At 38.0% G+C, this 26221-nt stretch overlaps 1 protein-coding gene across 1 annotated transcript in view; it reads left to right on the top strand.

Annotated features, from left to right (window-relative positions):
* STK32C (serine/threonine kinase 32C) overlaps positions 1-26221 on the top strand; it is a 149895-nt gene that overhangs the window by 52576 nt on the left and 71098 nt on the right. The gene's annotated exons all lie outside the window — the stretch shown is intronic.

Below are 26221 nucleotides of genomic sequence, written 5' to 3'. Positions count from 1 at the left end.
GTATTATTCCAGTTTCAGTATGTATTTTTGGTTTATTATTTACAAGGGTGTAGAGTATCAAGTACTGTTACAGCGCCAGCCCCTCTCATATTTTGCCACACCTGTCCTTCATACATGTCAGTAAAAAGATGGGACATGGCTGCTAAAGAGGACACTTTTGGAGACTTTGGACAGCTACAATGTGCTTATTCCAGCAATGAACCTCGTCTTGTTTGAAGATGCTAACAGTGTGGCCGCCGGTTACGTTAGCCCCGCCTACCTTTACCGCACACACCGACTGCTTTGAATTATTTCCACATGTCTCTGTCTGTTCTGTCTTGTAATGATAATGTGGGCCAAGCATGGTGCGGTGCGGTGCCGGGCCTGCTGGCCGGTGCGGCTGCACAATCATCAGCTCCTTCCTGCTGCTCAGTGTGAGCCTCGGCTCAGTATGCAGCCTCCTTTATGAGGGGAGCAACCTCCCTCTGCTTTCCCTGTACCAGCCCTGAGCCCTGGACTACTCAGAGTCCGGATGTGGTGCACCCCAGCCGGGATACAGTAAGTCACTTTCTAATGCTTAACCCCAGATTGTCTAAAGCAGACTGCAGTCAAGAGGTTACATCCCTTTCTGGCAATGTGTTACACAATTCTTGATATTGTAGAGTTTGCAGAGTATAGCAGCTTTTATGTTAATACCTCACTATGCACAAAATCCATAATTTTAATTAAATGGATATCATGCTGTATTAGGGATGCGTTCCCTCTGCCAGTGGCACAGTACTGGTAATTGGCCACTTAACTGGTTATGTTATATGTGGTCTGCTTATTATAAGAAATGTTATGATTCAGCTGACTGGTTTATATACTTATGAGATTTAATATAATAACATTTATATAATGTTTCTATGGGGTCAGATATCCCATGCATCAGACAAGGAAGGGGTAAATAAACATCTAAGGAAGGCTCTAATGGTAATTCCTGGCTCTGTTTTACTGCAATCCTTTCATAAAATTTTACTCTTTGACTTTTTTATCTGACTTGCACTTACTTAAAGGTCCAGTCTTCATGTTAGCCAGGATAATGTAATCAATTACTCATTGATTACATTATCTTGACTATCACTGGCCAACTATTATCCTGGCTAACATGAAGACTGAACCTTTAAAGGGCCACTAAACCCAAAATCTTTCTTTCATGATTCAGATAGAACATAAAAATGTAAAAAACATTACAATTTACTTCTAATATTTATTTTGCTTCATTTTTTAGATATCCTTATTTGAAGAAAAAGCAATGCACATGGGTGATCCAATCACATGAGGCTTCTATGTGCAGCAACCAATCAGCAGCTACTGAGCATATCTAGATATGCTTTTCAGGAAAGAATATCAAGAGAATAAAACAAATTAGATAATAGAAGTAAATTAGAAAGATGTTTAAAAATGCATTCTCTTTCTAAATCATGAAAGAAAAAATGTGGGTATCATGGCCCTTTAAGTAAATGCAAGATAAAAAAAAAAAAGCCAAAGAAGCCAATGGGGCCTATTTATCAAGTTCCATAACCTTTCCGTCTGCTCTGAGGCATCCGACAAAATAATATGAGCACAGAAACAAAAGCGCTATTAATTGCATTTGAGCAATGTTAACGCACAATAGTGTTAATATTTTTGAGTTCCACTTGTAATCTAGTCCATTGTAAAAGAATAGAATTGGGTTAAAATAAAACATTTTAACAATGGGTCATTTCATTTTTCCTTTAGCATTTTTCTTTAATATAACAGTGGGATTTTTAGTAGGCTGCTTTACCTTAAAATGCCCGGGCCTATTTTTGGTCCCAGTCCGGCCCTGCATCATACCTTTTTTTTGGGGTATAAAATATATAAGAACAATAATTAATAACAATTATTACTCAGTGGCTGGCTATATTGCACACAGTGCACACCAGTTGCCTACACTGTCATTATTATACTATCACTGTCACATATAGGGCCAGATTAAAAGTGGTGCACTGTTTAGCACTTTCACACGTGCACACACACCGCCAGAAGTAAACTTTTAACGCACACAGGTTACAGTGTGTATTACACGTTGAAAGTAAAATGCAAAAGCCAACGCGCACTAACTTAAAGGGACACTCAAGTCAAAATTAAACTTTCATGATTCAGATAGATCAGCAATGTTAAACAATGTTCCAATTTACTTCCATTACCAAAATGTGCACAGTCTTTTTATATTTAAACTTTTTGAGTTACCAGCTCCTACTTAGCATTTGCAAGAATTCACAAAATATACGTATAGGCATTTGTGATTGGTTGATGGCTGTCACATGATACAGAAGGAGTGGAAATCTACTACTCATTTGAAGTTCGGATTTGGGGTCTGATTTACTAATGTGCAGACGGACATGATCCGCTGTAGCGGATCATGTCCACCGCACATCGATAAATGCCGTCAGCATACGCTGTTGGCATGTATCATTGGACAAGCATTTCTAGTGAAATGCTTGTGCAATGCCGCCCCCTGCACATTCACTGCCAATCAGCCACTAGCAGAGGGTGTCAATCAACCCGATCATATCTGATCGGGCTGATTGCTGTCCGCCACCTTATGACCGCTGCTGTCCGGTGTGTCGGAGGCAGCATCCGCTGCTTCATAAATCGACCCCTAAGTGCTATCACATTTTCTTTATATCATGCATTTGTTGATTATGCAAATCAAACTGTATTTACTGGTCCTTTAAGGATTTAGGATATTGAAATTGTGTTAACTTTTCCTCACCATAAACTTTAAAGGAGAACGCAAACTGGAAAAAAAACCACTTATCGCTTGTTCTGTTATTTATTATTCTATTTATTTGTAAATATGTTATTTTTCTATTTATCTAATGCATTTTTGCAAACTATATATCTACACCTATATATATATATATATATATATATATATATATATATATATATATATATATATATATATATATATATATATATATATATATATATATATATATATATATATATATATATATAAAAATAGCTATAATATGTATATATAGGTTAGAGGTATAGGTACATACATATATATATATATATTTATATATAGGAATATCTATTTAAAAATACATAGAGCATTTTCACCTATGTGAAGAACAGAAGAACATTGGGATGTAAGATATTTACAGTACATACAGAGTTAAACATATAATAAAATATTAAGATTTATTAACAATTACTATTTAATTTTTAAGGTATTTGAGTGGAAAGGGCTCCAAAATATTTATACATATGTATATATTTGTATACATGTGTATATATGTATTTATATGTGTATATGTGTATGTTTGTGCTGCTGCCACTCTTGCTCCTGCCCTTTCTGCTCTGTGGTGTTCATCATCAGTTAAAGTCAATAACTGTAGTGAACTATCACCCGCTGTGTCCAAGGGACTCTAGTTATGTGTTTGTCCTCCTCCCTTGGAGGTGTATTTTTGGTGTTTGTGTGCCGGAGGCCTACCTAGTTCTGTAACTCTGACCTAAATCAGTAACTCTGCTGCCTGCTGCTGCCCCCTCTCCTTTTCTGGTCTCTGGTGGTCATCATCTGTAGGCTTACCATAATTTTTAGAGGTGAAACTGGGACCACCTGATGTGGTGCTAATGGGGGTGTGGCCAAGGGGGCTTGGTGATTACCGGCCCTTTTAAAGTAGTAGCTTTTATGTGAGTAATGTTTTGTAGATACTCTACCCTTCCTCATTCAAACAATAAGTGAATCACACCGTTTAAATAGATCATAACACCAACCCCTGGTGAAAAAGTCACCATTACGTTGTCATAGCAACCCATACAAAACATGAGCAAATAAATCATTTATCTAAATCTCAGATTCTAAATAATGTCAAACATCAAGCATAATTACCAATTTCATAAAATAGTGAAAAGCATATACAGCACACAAGTTAATATCTACAGTGTAATATTTGTTTTATGTGTCTAATTAAGTAACAGAACTGGATACTGATAAAGCATAAATACAGCATTGAATGAAAGTAAAAAAGAAACACATACCTGCTAAAGCTGTTTAAGAGACTAATCTATACCATAATGCAAGAAGATTACAGCCAAAATGCTATCCTGCATCAAGTAAAGCAAGATCCACGCCAAAAATTATGCCTGTCTGCACTTCCTGGTCTTACCCACATGATTCCATAAACGTGTATCACCGGTGAAGTCACCAGGGTTCAGGGGGTGTTAAATTACTAGAAAAATATACAAAGTAGTACTACAAAATTAAAAAACCCTGTGCTGCTCACTCAGACTGTATTACTAAATGTGAAGTTTGAAGGACACGAACGTTAAGCTAAGCAGGGCTGTATGTAACAAAGTATCAGCATCCAACTATGCTGGAGAGCCACAGCCACAGACTCACAGTCAGGTCATTTTGAATAATATGTCCGGGTTTCAGGCGGTCTGAAACCCGGAGGTGGCAACCCTACTGAGACAGAATGAACAACCGGGTGGAACACTGGGGCAGCGCCTCCAAACAGGGGCAATCCCAGACAAACTGGGACATCTGGTAAACCTAATCATCTGTCAATTCCAAATCTTCAGTGAACTGCTGGCCAGTGTGTCTCATTGGCTCTAAACAAACACATATTTGTCCTCCCCCCTTGGAGGTGTATTTTTGAGCATTATGTACTGTAATCAGAGGTCTACCTATTTCAGTAACTCTGCTTCCTGCTGGTGCTGCATTTCCTGCACTTTCTGCTCTGTCATGGACATCAAGGACAACAAACTACGAGCTTGTTATGGAGCAAGTGTGTAAGAAAGTGAGGAATTTTGGTGTTTTAGCATGAGGAATTTGAAAAAAATTGAGAGAGTTGAAAAAAAATAAGTTTGTATGAAAAGGTTACAGTAGTGAGAAGTGAAAGGATAGAAGGTGGGGGAGACTATAGAGTGCTGGGAAAAAGTAGTATTAGTGAATAATTAATTACTGCAATTATCAAATCATTTGAATTCTCTTTGTAACAATTGATCAAATTGCTGTTGTTTTTGTGTCCCAGTTAGCATTGAATCTTTCAATTGTTAGCATTTTCTAGCAGTATCATTGAGATGTTGATTTTTTTTTTTTTGCTTCAAACAAAATACTTATCCAAATATTTCTTATCTAAATATTCGGCTGTACCAGACCCAACCGCGAACAAAATTCTGACAACGCTAATCGGTCAAAAATTCTGAACCGAATCTTTTGGACTAACCAAATTTATTGCTCCTACACCTTTCGAACTGGCATTTATTTTTATTTTAAGTGTGTAATTCAAATTTTAATGACTCAAACCAATCAAAGAAAAAAAGTTGTGCACCAAATTGTACAATAACAAATACATTGTACAAATAATAGATAAGAAACATTACATACAGTTCTGTCTTATTTGTGAACATCTTAAGATATTTTAAACTCCAAACATTTCTACCACGGTATGAAACAATATCATTTGAACATATTTAACATAGTTTTGCATGAAACCAGCTCCACAGGTAGAGAGAAACAAAAACAGTTTTTCTTTCAGCACAGGAATATACTTTATATAACTGCAGTTATGTGTGAGTGTAGGTGGCTAGGGGATGTGGCTAGCGGGGAAGAAACAGCTACATGGAAGGGCTATTTAATCCATTTTCATCATAGGGGTGTAATTTAACAGATTAAGGGGGTTGCCATCCACCCCCATTTAACTAACACTGGTGCTTATGTATAAAAAGCAAAATTCTGGTTGTGCATTTGCCACCCCTTATGGACAGTGTGCACCAATGTATTGGTCTCACAATGTGCATTTAAATAGAGCCAGGGCACATCCTCTGCTTTACATATTGTGGCAACTTGTCCCTATTGTCATATTATAAAGCAGTTCAGCACTGCTTTTTTCCCTCAAAGCAATCGTCTGCCCATATGAAACATTATCAGGCAGCAAAGATGCAGAGTCTAAGCTTACTTAGGGGCCTATTTATCAAGCTGTCAACCGCAAATACGCTGGAATTCCGCAGCGTAATTGTGGAGAGCTTGATTTGCCTTAGTTATCAAACCCTACAGACCGGCAAAAGTAGAATTTTGTAACGTAACATGCGATCTGCCGGTCTCAGTCCGACACAGATCGATGCTTACGTCATTACAGATGTTCCGAATGCAAATTCGGCATTATCTGACTACTTTTGCTAGTTATCAAATAACTACCAGGTACACTCGCAGCTATTCTGGCCCAGCGTACCTGGTTTTCAATACGCCGCCCAGGAGGCGGTGGATGCCATAGGAATCAATGGGAGTCTGAAAGCAGCGAAAGCTTATGTTCGCTGCTGCCCGATATCCCATTGATTCCTATGGGAGATTAAAAGTTATGTTTACACCTAACACCCTAACATGTACCCCGAGTCTAAACACCCCTAATCTGCCGCCCCCTACACCGTCGCCACCTACATAATGTTATTAACCCCTATCCCGCCACTCCTGGACCCTGCCGCAACTAAATAAACTTATTAACATAGACAAATGGTTGTTCCACTGGCTTGTGAGTATCCGTGCTGCTATCGGTCACTGAAAGAAATCAAGGTAATTCCTCTCACCTCTGTTTGTCTCATCCATCTTACCCCTCCCGTTGAATCTCTCCGCTCTGTCCCTCCACTCCGTGGCGGTTGCTGGATTCTTCTGTTGGCATCTGACGTCACTCCCTCTTGACCAATCCTAACCAATGGGGGGGCAGACTCGGCGAACAGTCGTCCAGGCAACTGTCAGTTTACACCGGTCTTGGCAGCAGAAAAAATGCAAGTGAGTGCCCGTAGCTCCCTCGAGCAAACCCGGGCCGAACGCCCTGTAGCAGCACACAAAAGGCCCTCTCCTTGGCAGAAATTTTCAAAAATATGCAAGAGTTGCCGCTTGGGTAAAAGAGTGAAAGCTTTATTCAATCAACAAATCCTTATTGCTAACGTGCAGTATACTTTAAATAGAATAAATCATCACAGAATTAGGCCAGTCTGACGCGTTCCGGCTCTTATGCCTTATTCATAGACTACATTTGCTCAATCTTCCTGTGAGGCTTTAAAATGCCCCCTCACAATCTCATTGGTTGCCTACTGCTGTGAATTTCTATTCTCCTCCCTCCTACTTGTCTATCATTGGTTGGTATATGTCTCCACCAACACACCTCCTGACACATTCCCCTTCCCGATCTCATCTGAACAACAGCTGAGTATCTCAGCTGTGTGTTAACTCTTTGCACTCAATTTATTAAGTTGCCTCTTGCATCCAGAATGCTGCATAAAGCAATAATTATTGACTATCTTCGGGACAAATACTGCGTAGTAGGCTATAGAAACCACTCTATTTACTGAGCTGCACCTTTATTGATCTGTGCAAATTTAATTTGGTTACTCAATGCCTACTCACAGTTCTGTCCCGAATATTAGCAATTGTTAGAGTGCTTATTAACACTTATATTAGGTAATGATTTTCTTAAGTGTAAATGGACATCATGTTTTCGTACAAAATTATTCATGTTTTGATTTTAATTGGTCATGGAACCAGAAGCAACCCACCACATATCGAAGTATATATATCAGTGTTTAGCTTATGATAATTATTATACTGTGGTCAGGTACGTGCCTGTATCCATGTCCAATATGATTATTGCCAGAAATTTATTACATCATCTTTAATATTGAGACCTGCTGGTCTGCGTGTACTCAAGGTGAAAATCCAGTATGCCTCTCTACGGAACAATTCATTTGTCATATTACCTCCTCTGGGTTTTTTGTCTATCACATCTATTACGGTCCATTTGAGGGGACTAACATCTCCCTGATGGACACTTAAAAAATGTTTAGCCACCCCAGTAGGGGTCCTCTCTTTATCATTGTTGTTAAGGTGCTCCCTAATTCTCGCTCGTACCTCCCTAGAGGTGCACCCTACGTACTGTAATCTGCACTGCTGGCATGTCACCAAATACACTGCATATTCAGTTCTACAGTTTGTACACTTTTGACATTCATAAACTTTATGCGTCTTTGAGGATTGAAATACCTTACTGACTGTTGTATATTTACAAGCCGTGCAACTCCCTGTGCCACATCTATAGTGCCCTTTACAACTTAGCCAGCTACTTTCCTTCTTAGGTTTTTTCAACATACTGGGTGATATCATGTTGCCAATTGTGACATTCCTTCTTGAGACAAATCTACATCCCTTATCAACCACATTTTTCAATACATCATCTCCTCTTAGTATTCGCAAATTCTTTTTGATAATATTGCAGATTTCATTAAACTGACTGGTGTAAGTCGTTACAAATGTGATTTCACTTTTGTCTTTTTGTTTGGGGGGTTTGGGCTTTGTATGCCATTGACTTCCTTTGAAGCTTTATTTATTGGGCCCTCCGGATAGCCCCTCTCTCTCAGTTTCTGAACCAATTTTGTACTTTCGGTCACATAATCAGTCTTCTGTACAATTACGTTTTGCTCTGATTAGTTGACCTTTTGCCACACCATAATGCAAATGGTGTGGATGGCTACTCCTTGCATGGATTAGAGAGTTAGCTGAGATGGGTTTTGTATAAAGTTTAGTTTTGACCCCACTGGCAATGACATCACCAATTAATGTTATATCCAGGTAGTCCACCTGATTTTTATCAAAACAAGAAGTGAAGGACAGGCCTACTTCATTGCTATTAAGGTATGACACAAACTTTTCGCACAGATCAATAAAGGTGCAGCTCAGTAAATAGAGTGGTTTCTATAGCCTACTACGCAGTATTTGTCCCGAAGATAGTCAATAATTATTGCTTTATGCAGCATTCTGGATGCAAGAGGCAACTTAATAAATTGAGTGCAAAGAGTTAACACACAGCTGAGATACTCAGCTGTTGTTCAGATGAGATTGGGAAGGGGAATGTGTCAGGAGGTGTGTTGGTGGAGACATATACCAACCAATGATAGACAAGTAGGAGGGAGGAGAATAGAAATTCACAGCAGTAGGCAACCAATGAGATTGTGAGGGGGCATTTTAAAGCCTCACAAGAAGATTGAGCAAATGTAGTCTATGAATAAGGCATAAGAGCCGAAAAGCGTCAGACTGGCCTAATTCTGTGATGATTTATTCTATTTAAAGTATACTGCACGTTAGCAATAAGGATTTATTGATTGAATAAAGCTTCCACTCTTTTACCCAAGCGGCAACTCTTGCATATTTTTAAACTTATTAACCCCTAAACCGCCGTTCCCGGAGCCCACCGCCACCTATATTATACTTATTAACCCCTAATCTGCCACCCCCTATACCGCCGCCACCTACATAAAGTTATTAACCCTTATCCTGCCGGTCCTGGAGTCCACCGCAACTGAATAAATGTATTAACCGCTAAACCGCCAGCCCCCCACATCGCCATAAACTAAATTAACCTATTAATCCCTAAACCTAACAACCCGTTAACTTTATATCAAATATTAACTCATTTCTATCTAAAAATAAATTAAACTATATTAAACTATTAATTAACCTACTCTAACTGTTATAATAATATTACATTAAACTATATTAAACTATTAATTAACCTACCCTAAATTTATGATAAAATTACATTAAACTATATTAAATTAATAATTAATCTAACCTAACTTTTATACTAAAATAACATAAAACTACAAATTAAAATAAATATATTATGTATTTAAACACCTAACCCTACTCAAATAATTTAATTCTATACTAAAAAATTACAAAGCTCCAAAAAACTAACTAAGTTACAAAAAATAACAAACACTAAGTTACACAAAAAAATAAATACTAACGCCTAGATTACGAGTCTTGCGTTAGCCTTAAAAAGCAGCGTTGAGGGGTCCCAATGCTGCTTTTTAATGCCTGCTGGTATTACGAGTCTGGCAGGTACAGGTGTACCGCTCACTTTTCTTCCGCAACTCGAGCTTACCGCAAATCCCCTTATGTAAATTGCATATCCTATCTTTTCAATGGGATTTTCCTAACGCCGGTATTATGAGTCTTGGAAGAAGTGATCGGTAGACCCTCTCCTGTCAAGACTGTTACCGCATTTAAAAGTCAGTAGTTAAGAGTTTTATGGGCTAACGCCGTAACATAAAACTCTTAACTTAAGTGCTAAAAAGTACACTAACACCCATAAACTACCTATTAACCCCTAAACCGAGCCCCCCCCCCATATCGGAAACACTTAAATAAAGTTTTTAACCCCTAATCTGCTGACCGGACATCGCCGCAACTGTAATAAATATATTAACCACTAAGCCGCACTCCCGACTTGCAAACACTAGTTACATTTTATTAACCCCTAATCTGCCGTCCCTAACATCGCCGACACCTACCTACATTTATTAACCCCTAATCTGCCACCCCAACGTCGCCGCTACTATATTAAATTTATCAACCCCTAAACCTAAGTCTAAACCTAAGTCCAACACCCCCCTAACTTAAATATAATTTAAATCAAATTACTACAATTAAATAAATTAAACCTATTTAAAACTAAATACTTACCTGTAAAATAAACCATAAGATAGCTACAATATAACTAATAATTACATTTGTATCTATCTTATGGTTTATTTTTATTTTACAGGCAAGTTTGTATTTATTTTAACTAGGTACAATAGTTATTAAATAGTTATTAACTATTTAATAACTTCCTAGTTAAAATCAGTATAAATTTACCTGTAAAATAAATCCTAACCTAAATTACAATTACACCTAACACTACACTATCATTAAATTAATTACCTAAACTAACTACAATTAAATACAATTAAATTTATCCTACCTTAATTCCGATTGGCTTATAGAATCCTATCAGCCAATCGGAATTCAAGGGACGCCATCTTGGATGACGTCATTTAAAGGAACCTTCATTCGTCGGGAGTTGTCGGAAGAAGAGAATGCTCTGCATTGGCTGGCTTCAAGATAGACCCGCTCCGCTCCGGATGGATGAAGATAGAAGATGCCGCCTGGGTGAAGCCTTTTGCCCGTCTGGAGGTCCTCTTCTGCCTGGATCGGATAAAGACTTCTGCCCCTCTTGAGGACCACTTGTGCCCGGCTGGGTGAAGACGTCTCAAGGTAGGGTGATCTTCAAGGGGTTAGTGTTAGGTTTTATTAAGGGGGGATTGGGTGGGTTTTAGAGTAGGGTTGGGTGTGTGGGTGGTGGGTTTTAATGTTGGGGTATTGTAATTTTTTTTACAGGTAAAAGAGCTGATTACTTTGGGGCAATGCCCCGCAAAAAGCCCTTTTAAGGGCTATTTGTAATTTAGTATAGGGTAGGGAATTTTATTATTTTGGGGGGCTTTTTTATTTTATTAGGGGGATTAGATTAGGTGTAATTAGTTTAAAAAAATTGTAAAAATTGTAAATATTTTACAGGTAATTATTTTTTTTTTAAATAGGATTAATTTATTTAATTGCAGTAATTTTATTTAATTTTATTTAAATTATATTTAAGTTAGGGGGTGTTAGGGTTAGACTTAGGTTTAGACTTAGGTTTAGGGGTTAATAAATTTAATATAGTAGCAGCGACGATGGGGTGGCAGATTAGGGGTTAATAAATGTAGGTAGGTTGCGGCGACATTGGGGGGGTCATATTAGGGGTTAATAAATATAATGTAGGTGTCGGCGATGTTGGGGGCGGAAGATTAGGGGTTCATGGGGATAATGTAGGTTGCGACGGTGTCCGGAGCGGCAGATTAGGGGTTAAAAATATAATGCAGGTGTCTGTGATGTCGGGGGTGGCAGATTAGGGGTTAATAAGATTAGGGGTGTTTAGACTCGGGGTTCATGTTAGGGTGTTAGGTGTAGACATAAATTTTATTTCCCCATAGGAATCAATAGGGCTGCGTTAGGAGCTGAACGCTGCTTTTTTGCAGGTGTTAGTTTTTTTTTTCAGCTGAATCTGCCCCATTGTTTCCTATGGGGAAATCGTGCATGAGCACGTTTAGCCAGCTTACCACTACCGTAAGCAACGCTGGTATTGAGGTGAGATGTGGAGCTAAATTTTGCTCTACGCTCACTTTTTAGAGGCTAACACCGGGTTGAAAAAACCTGTAATACCAGCATTGTTTTAAGTGATCGGTGAGGAAAAAAGGAGCGTTAGCACCGCAAGCCTTACTGACAAAAACTCGTAATCTAGCCGTAAGTTACAAAATAGAAAAAAGAAATTATTAAAGCTTTAAACTAATTACACCTAATCTAAGGGCCCTATGAAAATAAAAAAGCCCCCCAAAATAAAAAAAACCCTAACCTACAATAAACTACAAATAGCCCCACCACCCACAACCAACCCCCCAAATAAAAAGCTATCTAAAAAACCTAAGCTCCCCATTGCCCTGAAAAGGGCATTTGGGTGGGCATTGCCCTTAAAATGGCATTTAGCTCTTTTGCAGGCCCAAGTCCTAATCTAAAACTAAAACCCACCCAATAAACCCTTAAAAGAAATCCTAACACTAACCCCAGAAGATTTACTTACAGTTTTGAAGATCCGACATCCATCCTCCAAGAAGCCGGGAGAAGTCAGCTTGGATGAAGACTTCGGTCGCTTGGATGAAGACTTCTGCCAGCTTCGATGAGGACTTCTCCCGGCTTCTTGGAGGATGGATGTCGGATCTTCAAAACTGTAAGTAAATCTTCTGGGGTTAGTGTTAGGATTTCTTTTAAGGGTTTATTGGGTGGGTTTTAGTTTTAGATTAGGACTTGGGCCTGCAAAAGAGCTAAATGCCCCTTTAAGGGCAATGCCCATCCAAATGCCCTTTTTAGGGCAATAGGGAGCTTAGGTTTTTTTAGATAGCTTTTTATTTGGGGGTTTGGTTGTGTGGGTGGTGAGTTTTACTATTGGGGGGGTTGTTTGGATTTTTTTTTTACAGGTAAAAGAGCTGATTTCTTTGGGGCAATGCTCCGCAAAAGGCCCTTTTAAGGGCTATTTGTAGTTTATTGTAGGTTAGGGGTTTTCTATTTGGGGGGGGGGCTTTTTTATTTTCATAGGGCCCTTAGATTAGGTGTAATTAGTTTAAAGATTTGATAATTTCTTTTTTATTTTTTGTAACTTAGTGTTTATTTTTTTGTGTAACTTAGTGTTTGTTATTTTTTGTAACTTAGTTTTTTGTAACTTATTTTAATTTGTAGTTTTATGTTATTTTAGTATAAAAGTTAGGTTAGATTAATTATTAATTTAATATAGTTTAATGTAATTTTATTATAACAGTTAGGGTAGGTTAATTATTAATTTAATATAGTTTAATGTAATTTTATTATAACAGTTAGGGTAGGTTAATTATTAATTTAATATAGTTTAATGTAATTTTATTATAACAGTTAGGGTAGGTTAATTATTAGTTTAATATAGTTTAATTTAAATCTAAAGGTAAGTTTAAATTTATTATAAGATAGGAATGAGTTAATATTTAATATAAAGTTAACGGGTTGTTAGGTTTAGGGATTAATAGGTTAATTTAGTTTATGGCAATGTAGGGGGCTGGCGGTTTAGGGGTTAATACATTTATTCAGTTGCGGTGGGCTCCGGGAGCGGCAGGATAGCGGTTAATAACTTTATGTAGGTGATGGCGATGTAGGGGGCGGCAGATTAGGGGTTAATAAGTATAATGTAGGTGGCAGTGGGCTCCGGGAGCGGCGGTTTAGGGGTTAATAAGTTTATTAGAGTAGCGGTGGGCTCCGGGAGCGGCGGTTTAGGGGTTAATAAGTTTATTTAGTTGCGGCGGGGTCCGGGAGCGGCGGGATAGGGGTTAAACAGTTTAGAATAGTGGCGGTGTTTAGTGAAAGTATACAAATAAAGCTGGGAAAAAGCCGAAGAGCAGCGAGATTGATGACTGTTAGTTAACAACAATCCGCTGCTCATCGCCCCTTACTTGGTGCTTGGCTTTTTGGCAGCTTTTTTTGTTAAATAAGGAGAGCGTTTTCAGGTCCACGGCAGCGATGTTAGGCGATCTTAGGCGAGCGTATTGGTGCCATCGAATGCAAGTAAGTTGACGGTTTGATAAATAGGCCCCTTAGGACCTGATTATCTAACATTTGCCAGATTGTTGTAAAAAACACACAGATTATGTTATAAAAGGGACCGTCCCTAAGAGTTGTGAGGTACCTCTCTTACGGCTAGATTTAGAGTTTTGTCGGTAACGACCCGCGTAGCTAACGCTGGCTTTTTTCTGGCCGCACCTTTAAAATAACTCTGGTATTGAGAGTCCACAGAATGGCTGCGTTAGGCTCCAAAAAAGGAGCGTAGAGCATATTTAACGCAACTTCAACTCTCGATACCAGAGTTGCTTACGGACGCGGCCAGCCTCAAAAACGTGCTCGTGCACGATTCCCCCATAGGAAACAATGGGGCTGTTTGAGCTGAAAAAAAACCTAACACCTGCAAAAAATCAGCGTTCAGCTCCTAACGCAGCCCCATTGTTTCCTATGGGGGAACACTTCCTACGTCTGCACCTAACACTCTAACATGTAGTCTAAACACCCCTAACCTTACACTTATTAACCCATATTCTGCCGCCCCCGCTATCGCTGACCCCTGTATATTATTTTTAACCCCTAATCTGCCGCTCCGTAAACCGCCGCTACTTACATTATCCCTATGTACCCCTAATCTGCTGCCCCTAACACCGCCGACCCCTATATTATATTTATTAACCCCTAATCTTACCCCCACAACGTCGCCTCCACCTGCCTACACTTATTAACCCCTAATCTGCCGAGCGGACCGCACCGCTATTATTATAAAGTTATTAACCCCTAATCCGCCTCACTAACCCTATAATAAATAGTATTAACCCCTAATCTGCCGAGCGGACCGCACCGCTATTATTATAAAGTTATTAACCCCTAATCCGCCTCACTAACCCTATAATAAATAGTATTAAACCCTAATCTGCCCTCCCTAACATCGCCGACACCTAACTTCAATTATTAACCCCTAATCTGCCGACTGGAGCTCACCGCTATTCTAATAAATGTATTAACCCCTAAAGCTAAGTCTAACCCTAACACCCCCCTAAGTTAAATATAATTTTAATCTAACGAAATTAATTAACTCTTATTAAATAAATTATTCCTATTTAAAGATAAATACTTACCTGTAAAATAAATCCTAATATAGCTACAATATAAATTATAATTATATTATAGCTATTTTAGGATTAATATTTATTTTACAGGTAACTTTGTATTTATTTTAACCAGGTACAATAGCTATTAAATAGTTAAGAACTATTTAATAGCTAAAATAGTTAAAATAATTACAAAATTACCTGTAAAATAAATCCTAACCTAAGTTACAATTAAACCTAACACTACACTATCAATAAATGAATTAAATAAAATACCTATAATTATCTACAATTAAACCTAACACTACACTATCAATAAATAAATTAAATACAATTCCTTCAAATAAATACAATGAAATAAACTAACTAAAGTACAAAAAATAAAAAAGAACTAAGTTACAAAAAATAATAAAATATTTACAAACATTAGAAATATATTACAACAATTTTAAACTAATTACACCTACTCTAAGCCCCCTAATAAAATAACAAAGCCCCCCAAAATAAAAAAATGCCCTACCCTATTCTAAATTACTAAAGTTCAAAGCTCTTTTACCTTATTAGCCCTGAACAGGGCCCTTTGCGGGGCATGCCCCAAGAAGTTCAGCTCTTTTGCCTGTAAAAAAAAACATACAATACCCCCCCCAACATTACAACCCACCACCCACATACCCCTAATCTAACCCAAACCCCCCTTAAATAAACCTAACACTAAGCCCCTGAAGATCTCCCTACCTTGAGTCGTCTTCACCCAGCCGAGCCAAATTCTTCATCCAAGCGGAGCAAGAAGAGGTCCTCCATCCGGTAGAAGTCTTCATCCAAGCTGGGCAAAAGAGGTCTTCCATCCGATTGAAGTCTTCATCCAAGAGGCATCTTCTATGGTCATCCATCCGGAGCGGAGCGGCAGCATCCTGAAGACCTCCGACGCGGAACATCCATCCTGGCCGACGACTGAACGACGAATGACGGTTCCTTTAAATGACGTCATCCAAGATGGCGTCCCTCGAATTCCGATTGGCTGATAGGATTCTATCAGCCAATCGGAATTAAGGTAGGAATATTCTGATTGGCTGATGGAATCAGCCAATCAGAATCAAGTTCAATCCGATTGGATGATTGGATGATTCTGATTGAACTTGATTCTGTATGTTTTTTTTTACAGGCAAAAGAGCTGAACTTCTTGGGGCATGCCCCGCAAAGGGCCCTGTTCAGGGCTGGTAAGGTAAAAGAGCTTTGAACTTTAGTAATTTAGAATAGGGTAGGGCATTTTTTTTATTTTGGGGGGCTTTGTTATTTTATTAGGGGGCTTAGAGTAGGTGTAATTAGTTTAAAATTGTTGTAATATATTTCTAATGTTTGTAAATATTTTATTATTTTTTGTAACTTAGTTCTTTTTTATTTTTTGTACTTTAGTTAGTTTATTTCATTGTATTTATTTGTAGGAATTGTATTTAATTTATTTATTGATAGTGTAGTGTTAGGTTTAATTGTAGATAATTATAGGTATTTTATTTAATTCATTTATTGATAGTGTAGTGTTAGGTTTAATTGTAACTTAGGTTAGGATTTATTTTACAGGTAAATTTGTAATTATTTTAACTATTTTAGCTATTAAATAGTTCTTAACTATTTAATAGCTATTGTACCTGGTTAAAATAAATACAAAGTTACCTGTAAAATAAATATTAATCCTAAAATAGCTATAATATAATTATAATTTATATTGTAGCTATATTAGGATTTATTTTACAGGTAAGTATTTAGCTTTAAATAGGAATAATTTATTTAATAAGAGTAAATTAATTTCGTTAGATTAAAATTATATTTAATTTAGGGGGGTGTTAGTGTTAGGGTTAGACTTAGCTTTAGGGGTTAACACATTTATTAGAATAGCGGTTAATACTATTTATTTTAGGGTTAGTGAGGCGGATTAGGGGTTAATAACTTTATTATAGTAGCGGTGCGGTCCGCTCGGCAGATTAGGGGTTAATAAGTGTAGGCAGGTGGAAGCGACGTTGAGGGGGGCAGATTAGGGGTTAATAAATATAATATAGGGGTCGGCGGTGTTAGGGGCAGCAGATTAGGGGTACATAGCTATAATGTAGGTGGCGGCTCTTTGCAGTCGGCAGATTAGGGGTTAATTATTGTAGGTAGGTGGCGGCGACATTGTGGGGGGCAGGTTAGGGGTTAATAAATATAATATAGGGGTTGGCGGTGTTAGGGGCAGCAGATTAGGGGTACATAAGTATAACGTAGGTGGCGGTCGGCAGATTAGGGGTTAAAAAAATGTAATCGAGTGTTGGCGATGTGGGGGGGCCTCGGTTTAGGGGTGCATAGGTAGTTTATGAGTGTTAGTGTACTTTAGAGCACAGTAGTTAAGAGCTTTATGAACCGGCGTTAGCCCAGAAAGCTCTTAACTACTGACTTTTTTCTGCGGCTGGAGTTTTGTCGTTAGAATTCTAACGCTCACTTCAGACACGACTCTAAATACCGGAGTTAGAAAGATCCCATTGAAAAGATAGGATACGCAATTTATGTAAGGGGATCTGCGGTATGGAAAAGTCGCGGCTGAAAAGTGAGCGTTAGACCCTTTTTTGACTGACTCCAAATACCGGCGGTAGCCTAAAACCAGCGTTAGGAGCCTCTAACGCTGGTTTTCATGGCTACCGCCAAACTCCAAATCTAGGCCTTAGAAAGTAATGAAGCTTGCTGGAAAAGCAAATTGAAGTTAGCATGGAGCAGGTGGCACACTTTAAAAATCAAATGCTTCAGTCAATACAAATCAGATTAATCTGCTTTCAGCATATAGCATTTTACAATTACCTCTATTTTCCTATGCATGTTTTTTCTATTAGGGTAATAAGTGTTTTGTGTATTGTGAAACAATCTCACTACCTTTCGTTTCACAAGATAAATCAGCAAGAACTGCAGGGGATATTAAGAGGATACCCCAGCACTTTGCATAGAACTTTTAGCCACACTTATGGGACAACCCTGTTTAACCCAGTAGCTGGGATACATGTTGTACAATAAGGAAAACAATATGGTTTTAATTTTGTATTATAAATTTAAATTTCTCAGCATTTTGTTTGTATGTGCAGTGTAGTTTAATTTCTATTGTGTGTATTACATAGTTCAAGGATCAATGAAACTTATCAAATGGGGTTTGAGTTGACTTCAATCAGTAGTGCTAATAATTCCCTATTATAGAAGATACTTGTTAAGAATCCCCACAAAAAAAGTAAAATGCCAGGTAGCATCTTGGCCATCTGTATTAGCTCTTTCTGCAAGTTCAAGCAGGGTCTTAGCACTTTACTGGGCTGCTTTGTTGCACTTTGAATGCCCAATTCAAATAAGGAACATACTTCTAAAACACTGGGATATTATATAAGTAACAGGCAGTAGGGAATGTTGGATAGTGCAATAAAAGGTAGGGGAAGAAAAAATATTTCCTTATGATGTAGTATATTGAATAACAATGAAGCCGCTTGTTGGTTACTTTAACCAGTTCTCCATTTTATATCTTATTAATATGAGGTATTTTATTTTGCCAAATGGGATGTAAATAACTACCTGTGATACAGCTGGTATACGGTCACAGCACCAAAGTGAGAGAATGCTGTGTTGGAATCTATGGAAAATTCCAGTTTCTGTATTATTTTTGTATTGAAAAGTCTATCAGTGGAAAATGGTGTTAATCAAGTAACTTCCTCAGTTTTATTGTAGTGAGGATTTGTCAAATGCAGTCTATCTGCAGAAAATGGGGCATATGTATCAAGCTCCGTATGGAGCTTGATGCCCCGTGTTTCTGGCGAGCCTGCATGCTCGCCAGAAATAGCAGTTATGAAGCAGCGGTCACAAAGACCGCTGCTCCATAACCTGTCCGCCTGCTCTGAGCAGGCAGAAAGACATCACCGGAAATCAACCCGATCGAGTATGATCGGGTTGATTGACACCCCCCTGCTGGTGGCCCATTGGCCGCGAGTCTGCAGGGGGTGGCGTTGCACCAGCAGCTCTTGTGAGCTGCTGGTGCAATGCTGAATACGGCGAGCGTATTGCTCGCCGTATTCAGCGAGGTCTGGCGGACCTGATCCGCACTGTCAGATCAGGTCTGCCAGACCTTGATAAATAGGGGCCAATGTCCTCTCCTTGAGTTAGTAAATAAACATCTCCTGTATTGTTATCAAATAGGCACATTGAATACTGGAAGTGACATCACTAGTAAGCTGCATCTTCCACCCTGGTGTAAATCATGAAGGTATTTCACTTCCTTAGGTGGCAATACCTTGCAGTCCCTCTATCCTTGATATATATCAAGTACTTTAATACCTTAAGGACCAGGCATTTCAGACTAAAACGTCCCCAAAAGACCAGAGCATTTTTAGTTTCACTCAATTTAAACAGATTTTTTTTTATAGGTAATTTATTTACCTATCAAAACTATATATATTTTTTTTTAGTAGACAACCCAAAGTATTGATCTAGGCCCATTCTGGTATATTTCATGCCACCAAAATTGTTAACTTTTTCACAAACTTTAGGTTTTTCATTGAAATGATTTACATACTGCTTGTGCAATCATGGCACACATGGTTGTAAAAGCTTCTCTGTGATCCCTTTATTCAGAAATAGCTTTGCCATTGCTTTTTGGTAATTAGAAGGCCGCTAATTGCTGCTGCGCACCACACTTTTAATATTCCCAGCAGTGAAGGAGTTAATCAGGTAGCTTGTAAGGTTAATTCTAGCTTTAGTGTAGTGATTACCCACCCACCTGACACTTCTCACCCCCTGGTCCCTACCTGATCCCTCTCAAACAGCTCTCTTCCCTCCCCCACCCCACTCAGGTCACCCTCATCTTAGGTACTGGCAGAAAGTCTGCCAGTAACCAGTTTTAGACTTTTTTTTTTTAAATTGTTTTTTATTATTATTACTTTCTTCAGTGTATAATTACCCCCTTACCTTCCCACCTCCCTGATCCCTTTTTAAAAAAGCTCTCTAACCTTCCCCCTCTAACTAATTTCTGCAATCTTAGGTACTGTCAGCTGTCTGCCAGTACCCAGTTTTCCATAATTTATTATTTTTTATTTAATAAAAAAATAATTGTAGTGTATTTGTTCCCCTCCCTCATTTACCCCACCTTCCCTCCAAGATTGTTTCCCCTACTTTCCCTTCCCCCTCTCCACTCTAGGAACCCCCCACCTCTATTCCTCCCTCCCTCCTTCTCCCCCCGGAATTGACTGGTTATAGAAAATTCGTTTTTTTTACATTAGTCCAAATCCAAATGCACATATTTATTTTTTTACATGCTTAAAATATTATTTTAAACTGCTGCTACTTAACCTCTCACCCACCTAATGTTTGGTGGATTTCCATTATCTGGGTCAGTTCTGATTGGGATATTTGACTGCCCCCACTTGTGCAACTGGCTCGAGAACAGAGGGTGGCATTGCACAGGCAGTGGCTTGTGTAAAGTTAAATGTGGGCATTGGTTGCCGTGAGGCTGGGCGCACAAAGTTCATAACAGCAAACCTTGACCACCCGCCAGTTGATAAATGGAGCCCAATGTGTGGTTCTTTCTGAATCTTGCTCTGAACTTTGTTCTTTTATGTTTTATGGCTCTTGTTTCTGTTATTTAATGCACTATAACTTCCAGATTTAAAACAAAGATATCACAATATATTATGACCCCATATTAGGCATTCATTGCGTTTCAAAGAAGACTACACACAAGAGAATGGGGTGTAAAGGCCGCAGCCCAAATTTATTAAAATTTCCTAATAAATATTATATCATAACATATAAACTATGTCATAAATCTGTAATAACTTATAAAACATATTAACATAATAGACCAGAAGGTGCTTGCCACAAGAGATTGCTTACATGCCAGGCACATCCCCAAAATCTCTCCCACCTCTTTAGGAAAGTACCAATTTAGTACCAACTTACAGCAACTAAACAAGCACCCTCGGCATGGCTGTGACAAAATAGTCCAACAAAAAGGAGGGAGGGAACTTCTCCTTGCAGTTGAAGACAAGCAAGAGGAAGAGGTGACTTCCGCTCACCTACATATACCCCCTCAGCCCATACCCCTTTTCTATTATCTCACCCTCTCCATGGCCGCAATTGGGTCAAAAGCCCCTCCTTCAATCCCTCTCATCTGCATATACAATTATTTTGTTGTTTCACATTGTAGCTTATAAGAATCGTGTTGGAAATAGACCTGGTATAGCGGTCTTGCTTATTGCATTGCACATTTATAGAAAATTACAAGTAGTCATAATAATAGGTAATTGTGTCTCTAACTAAAATTTTCTATAAATGTTTAATACCACCAGCTACCCTGCTATGTATATTACCGTTATTAAATCCTTCATTAATGTTATAAGTAGCAATAATAGACATTAAGGATATTACTTACTGTGTGCTTAGAAAGAGTAGAACAATTATTTTTCCAAAAAATATGCTTTATATTGACGGTTACTTTCTTAAAATTCGAAAATAATGATAATACCATATCAGCTAAAAAATTATAAAGTTATCAATAGAAGATTACATGGTTGGCATTTTTTGTTCTATAGTTATTTTGCAACCCATTCATTTTATTCTTTTACATTGATATTCTTGAATACTTTATTTGAGTGTTCATTCTTGAATGGCTCCATAAAATCAAGACAAAGTAAATGCTGAACAAAATGATTATCTTGTTAGCTTTTTTTAGTGCTCAGTACTCAGGCTTTTCATGATTAAATGCATTGAGAAATAACACAAGTCATTTTTCAGCAAACACATGTCAAGGCAACACAGTAGACACTATTAATTACCATTAAATAAATAAGAATTAGTCTTGTACAAAAATACTGCTTGTTACTATAATTGTGTAAATGCAAATCTACAGTTTGCTGGTTCTTCTCACAGCAAAGTCAACATATTCTTATGCAGCCAATCAAAGGCTAGATTACAAGTGGAGCACAAACGTTTGTGCACGAGCGATAAGGGGTATATCGCAGGTGTTTGTGCTCGTCGGGCTTACCGCTGATATTACAAGTTGAAAGTAAATGCAATCGCTTGAGCGCAATTACAATTTATGCTAGAATGATTACCGCAACTTATAACTGTTTCATGAAACATAAAAGTTGAACAAAACACATCAAAAATACATTACAAAGTATAGTTACACTCATAACACCATTTAATAAAAATTATTCAAAATAATATTGCACACAAGTTATAAAGGCTCAATGATATGAAGGCTCAGGTGTAAGAGAAAAAAAAAAAGTCAGCCAAAGGGCTTTAACATACAGATACATACATATACATGTCTAAACATGTATTTACAGACATATATACACATATAAATACATAAATACATAGGTACACATATATAGACATATACACAAGTGCATTGAGTCCATTGCAGTTAAGTAGATGAAAACATGTTAAAGCATATTTATGCAATCTTTGTATTTCTAAATAGATATTCCTATATATATATATATATATATATATATATATATATATATATATATATATATATATATATATATATATATATATATATATATATATATATATATATATATATATGTTTATATCTATTCTTATATATAATATATATATATATATATATATATATATATATATATATATATATATATATATATATAAAGTCACAAGCAAAGCCAGCACTCTCCGGTATTAAGAGCAATCAAATCTCTTTAAAGCAAGTTATGATGTTTTGGGGTTTCAACCCCGTCCTCAAACCATTATAACAGCATAATAATAAAAACAATACTTATATACCTTACTCACAGCGTAAGTGATCGTTATACCTCTAGCTCCCGTATGTGACTAACAGCGTGGCAATTGCCTGGTGCGGTGCATACATCACTAACGGGCGCTGCCCGTTGCCTAGCAACACACCACAACAAAGAATTACTAATAAGCAAACTTATGTACATACGATCTCTGACATGACAGAACTGTGCTATCTACTTTACATGGCTGTAACTAGGTAAATTAATAGCATAATAGCTCAAACTGGCAGGAAAAAACTTAACTTTATATTGCTTTACTTTATATTACTCAATGCTGCGTATACCTATATGGGAGAAATTCTTATCTCAAGCTATTATGCTATTGATTTACCTAGTTACAGCCATGTAAAGTAGGTGGCGGTGTTCTGTCATGTCAGATCGTATGTACATAAGTTTGTTTATTAGTAATTTTTTGTTGTGTTGTGTTGCTAGGCAATGGGCGGCGCCCGTTGTTGATGCATGCACCGCACCAGGCAACCACCATGCTGTTAGTCACATACGGGAGCTAGAGGTATAACGATCACTTAATCGGTGAGTAAGGTATATAAGTATTGTTTTTATTATTATGTTGTTATAATGGTCTGAGGACGGGGGTGAAACCCCGAAACGTCACAATTTGCATTAAAGAGATTTGATTGCTCTTAATACCGGAGAGTGTTGGCTTTGCTTGGGACTTTATTGATACATTTGCTTTGCACCCCAGCCGCAGTGGTAATTTCAAGAGTGCTAAACCAGGTTGGATTCTATGTTACTTTTTGTTTACAGCACCCGATGCTAAGAGATACTTGGATTCGAAAGACCCCTAACTTTCAGCTAGATTACAAGTTATGTGCACTATATGGAAATTAATGAACGCAACAAAAGTTGCGTTATTTTACCCCCTATAGTGCAGCCATTACAAGTTTTCAAACAGCCGGCTTGTGCGTGCGATATGTCTGCGTTGAGCTCCATATCGCTGTTTTGATGAATAGAATGAGAGCTGCTTAAATCCTATTGGCTGATTTGAACAGCCAATAGGATTTTAGCAGCTCTAATTCCTATTGGTTGATTCACTTTTTTCAGCCAGTAGGAATGAAAGGGACGCCATCTTGAGTCGCATACCTTGCATTGAAGATTCAGTGTACGGCGGCGACCGTATGAAGAGGATGCTCTGTGCCGGATGTCTTCAGGATGGACCTGCTCTGCGCCGCTGGGATCAAGATAGAAGATGCCTCCTGGGTGAAGATAGAAGAGGCCGCCTGGATGAAGACTTCTCGCCACCTGGATGAGGACTTAGCCACCTGGATGAAGATAGAAGAGGCAGTCTGGATGAAGACTTCTCGCCACCTGGATGAGGACTTCGCCGTCTGAATGAAGATAGAAGAGGCCGCCTGGATGAAGACTTCTCGCCGCCTGGATGAAGATCATTCAAGCAGGACTTCAAAAACTGTAAGTGGATTGTCGGGGGTTAGTGTTAAGTTTTTTAAGGGTTTTTTTGGGTGGTTTTTTTTTTTAGATTAGGGTTTGGACAGCAAAAGAGCTGAATGCCCTTTTAAGGGCAATGCCCATACAAATGCCCTTTTCCGGGCAATGGGTAGCCTAGGTCTTTTTAGAATTAGTTTTTTTTATTTTGGGGGGTTGGTTGGGTGGTGGGTTTGACTGTTAGGGGGGTCTTTGTATTTCTTTTCAGGGAAAAAATCTGATATCTTTGGGGCAATGCCCCACAAAAGGCCCTTTTAAGGGCTATTGGTAATTTATTGTAGGCTAGGGATTTTTTTATTTTTGGTGGACTTTTTAATTTTGAAAGGGCTATTAGATTAAGTGTAATTCTTTTTTATTTTGGATAATTTTGTTTGTTTGTTTTCGTAATTTAGTGTTTGTTATTTTTGTAATTTAGTCTTTTTTATTTTTGTAATTATATACTTTGTAATTTTTAGAGTAGTGTTTGGATTTTTTTAATGTGTAGTTTAGTTTTATTTAATTGGTAGTAATATTTAGTTGTGGGAGGCTTGCGGTTTAGGGGTTAATAGGTTTATTATAGTGGCGGCGGTGTAGGGCTTAATAATTTAAGTATAGTGTGGGCGGGCAGCAGATTAGGGGTTAATAATATTTAAACAGTGTTTGCGATGCTGAAGGGCGGCGGTTTAGGGGTTAATAACTTTACTATAGTGGTGATGATGTCAGAGAGCGGCGGAATAGGGGTTAATAACTTTAGTATAGTGGCGGCGATGTCGGGGTTAATAACTTTAATCTAGTATTTGTGATGTGGGAGGGCCTCAGTTTTAGGGGTTAATAGGTAGTTTATGGGTGTTTAGTGTACTTTCTTGCAGTTTAGTTATGAGTTTTATGTAACAGAGTTGTAGCGTAAAACTCATAACTACTGCTTTTAGATTGCGGAAAGGATCTTGTTGGTATAGGCTGCAACGCAAGCTTTTAGCCTCACTGCAAAACTCGTAATGGCAGCGCTATGGAAGTCCCATGAAAAAATGTAATTTTTACATTGCAGGAGTGACGTTGCAGTACAGGCTAAAAGGCTTGCTGTACAGCTATACCGACAAGACTTGTAATGGCTGCGTTCCTGTTTTAACGCTGAAATTACCATTTTTCAGCGTTAAAACACTAACGCACAACTCGTAATCTAGGTGTTTGTAATCTGACATGTCACAGGAAGAGCATCCAGCAGCAGAGGACACGATAAGCTCAGCTATACCAGGAGCTAGTGTGTTCCAATATTCAGATGAGGATGCAATTGGAATACTTTTCGACACACTAACAACAGGTCTCACTGATAAACCGGTAACGCATATATTGTCTCATCTGCTTAAATTGAAAAAAAGAGAAAGAGACTTAGAATTACATGGAAAATACTTATCAGAGTATCATCTGAAGCGGTACATACCCAGAGGCTTTAGGGTCCCCACCTTGGGCAGAAATAACCCTGCATTTTGTGATAGGTGGTGCAATATTCTAAAAAAATGCGCTCTAGACCTGATGTTACTAGTGGTTCAAAAAGTTAAAGCACTGTTCAGTCAAATCAAAATTGAAATTGATCAATACACAATGGAACACACAGATATGCTAGCAAATAAAGGTGAAGAGAACTGAGAAGAATAAACTCCTTGTACAAATAGAACAATATCAAAAGGAGCTAACAGCGTTTCAGAACAGAAAATTTGAGACTGTACTGGAAGATTATCAAGAAAAGAGGGTGTACAAATGGTTATTAAAACTAGAAGAAAGACAAAGATTAAGAGAATACAGACCAAGGAGATTCAGAGCAAGAAGACCATGGAACCTCACTACTGTGGGCAGCTCAGGATCAGGTACCGATTCCGACACAGCACAAG

This window comes from Bombina bombina, chromosome 9, assembly GCF_027579735.1.
Source record: "Bombina bombina isolate aBomBom1 chromosome 9, aBomBom1.pri, whole genome shotgun sequence".
NCBI lineage: Eukaryota > Metazoa > Chordata > Amphibia > Anura > Bombinatoridae > Bombina > Bombina bombina.
Note: the sequence above shows the minus strand (reverse complement) of the source record. Positions and strands in the feature narration are given on the sequence as shown.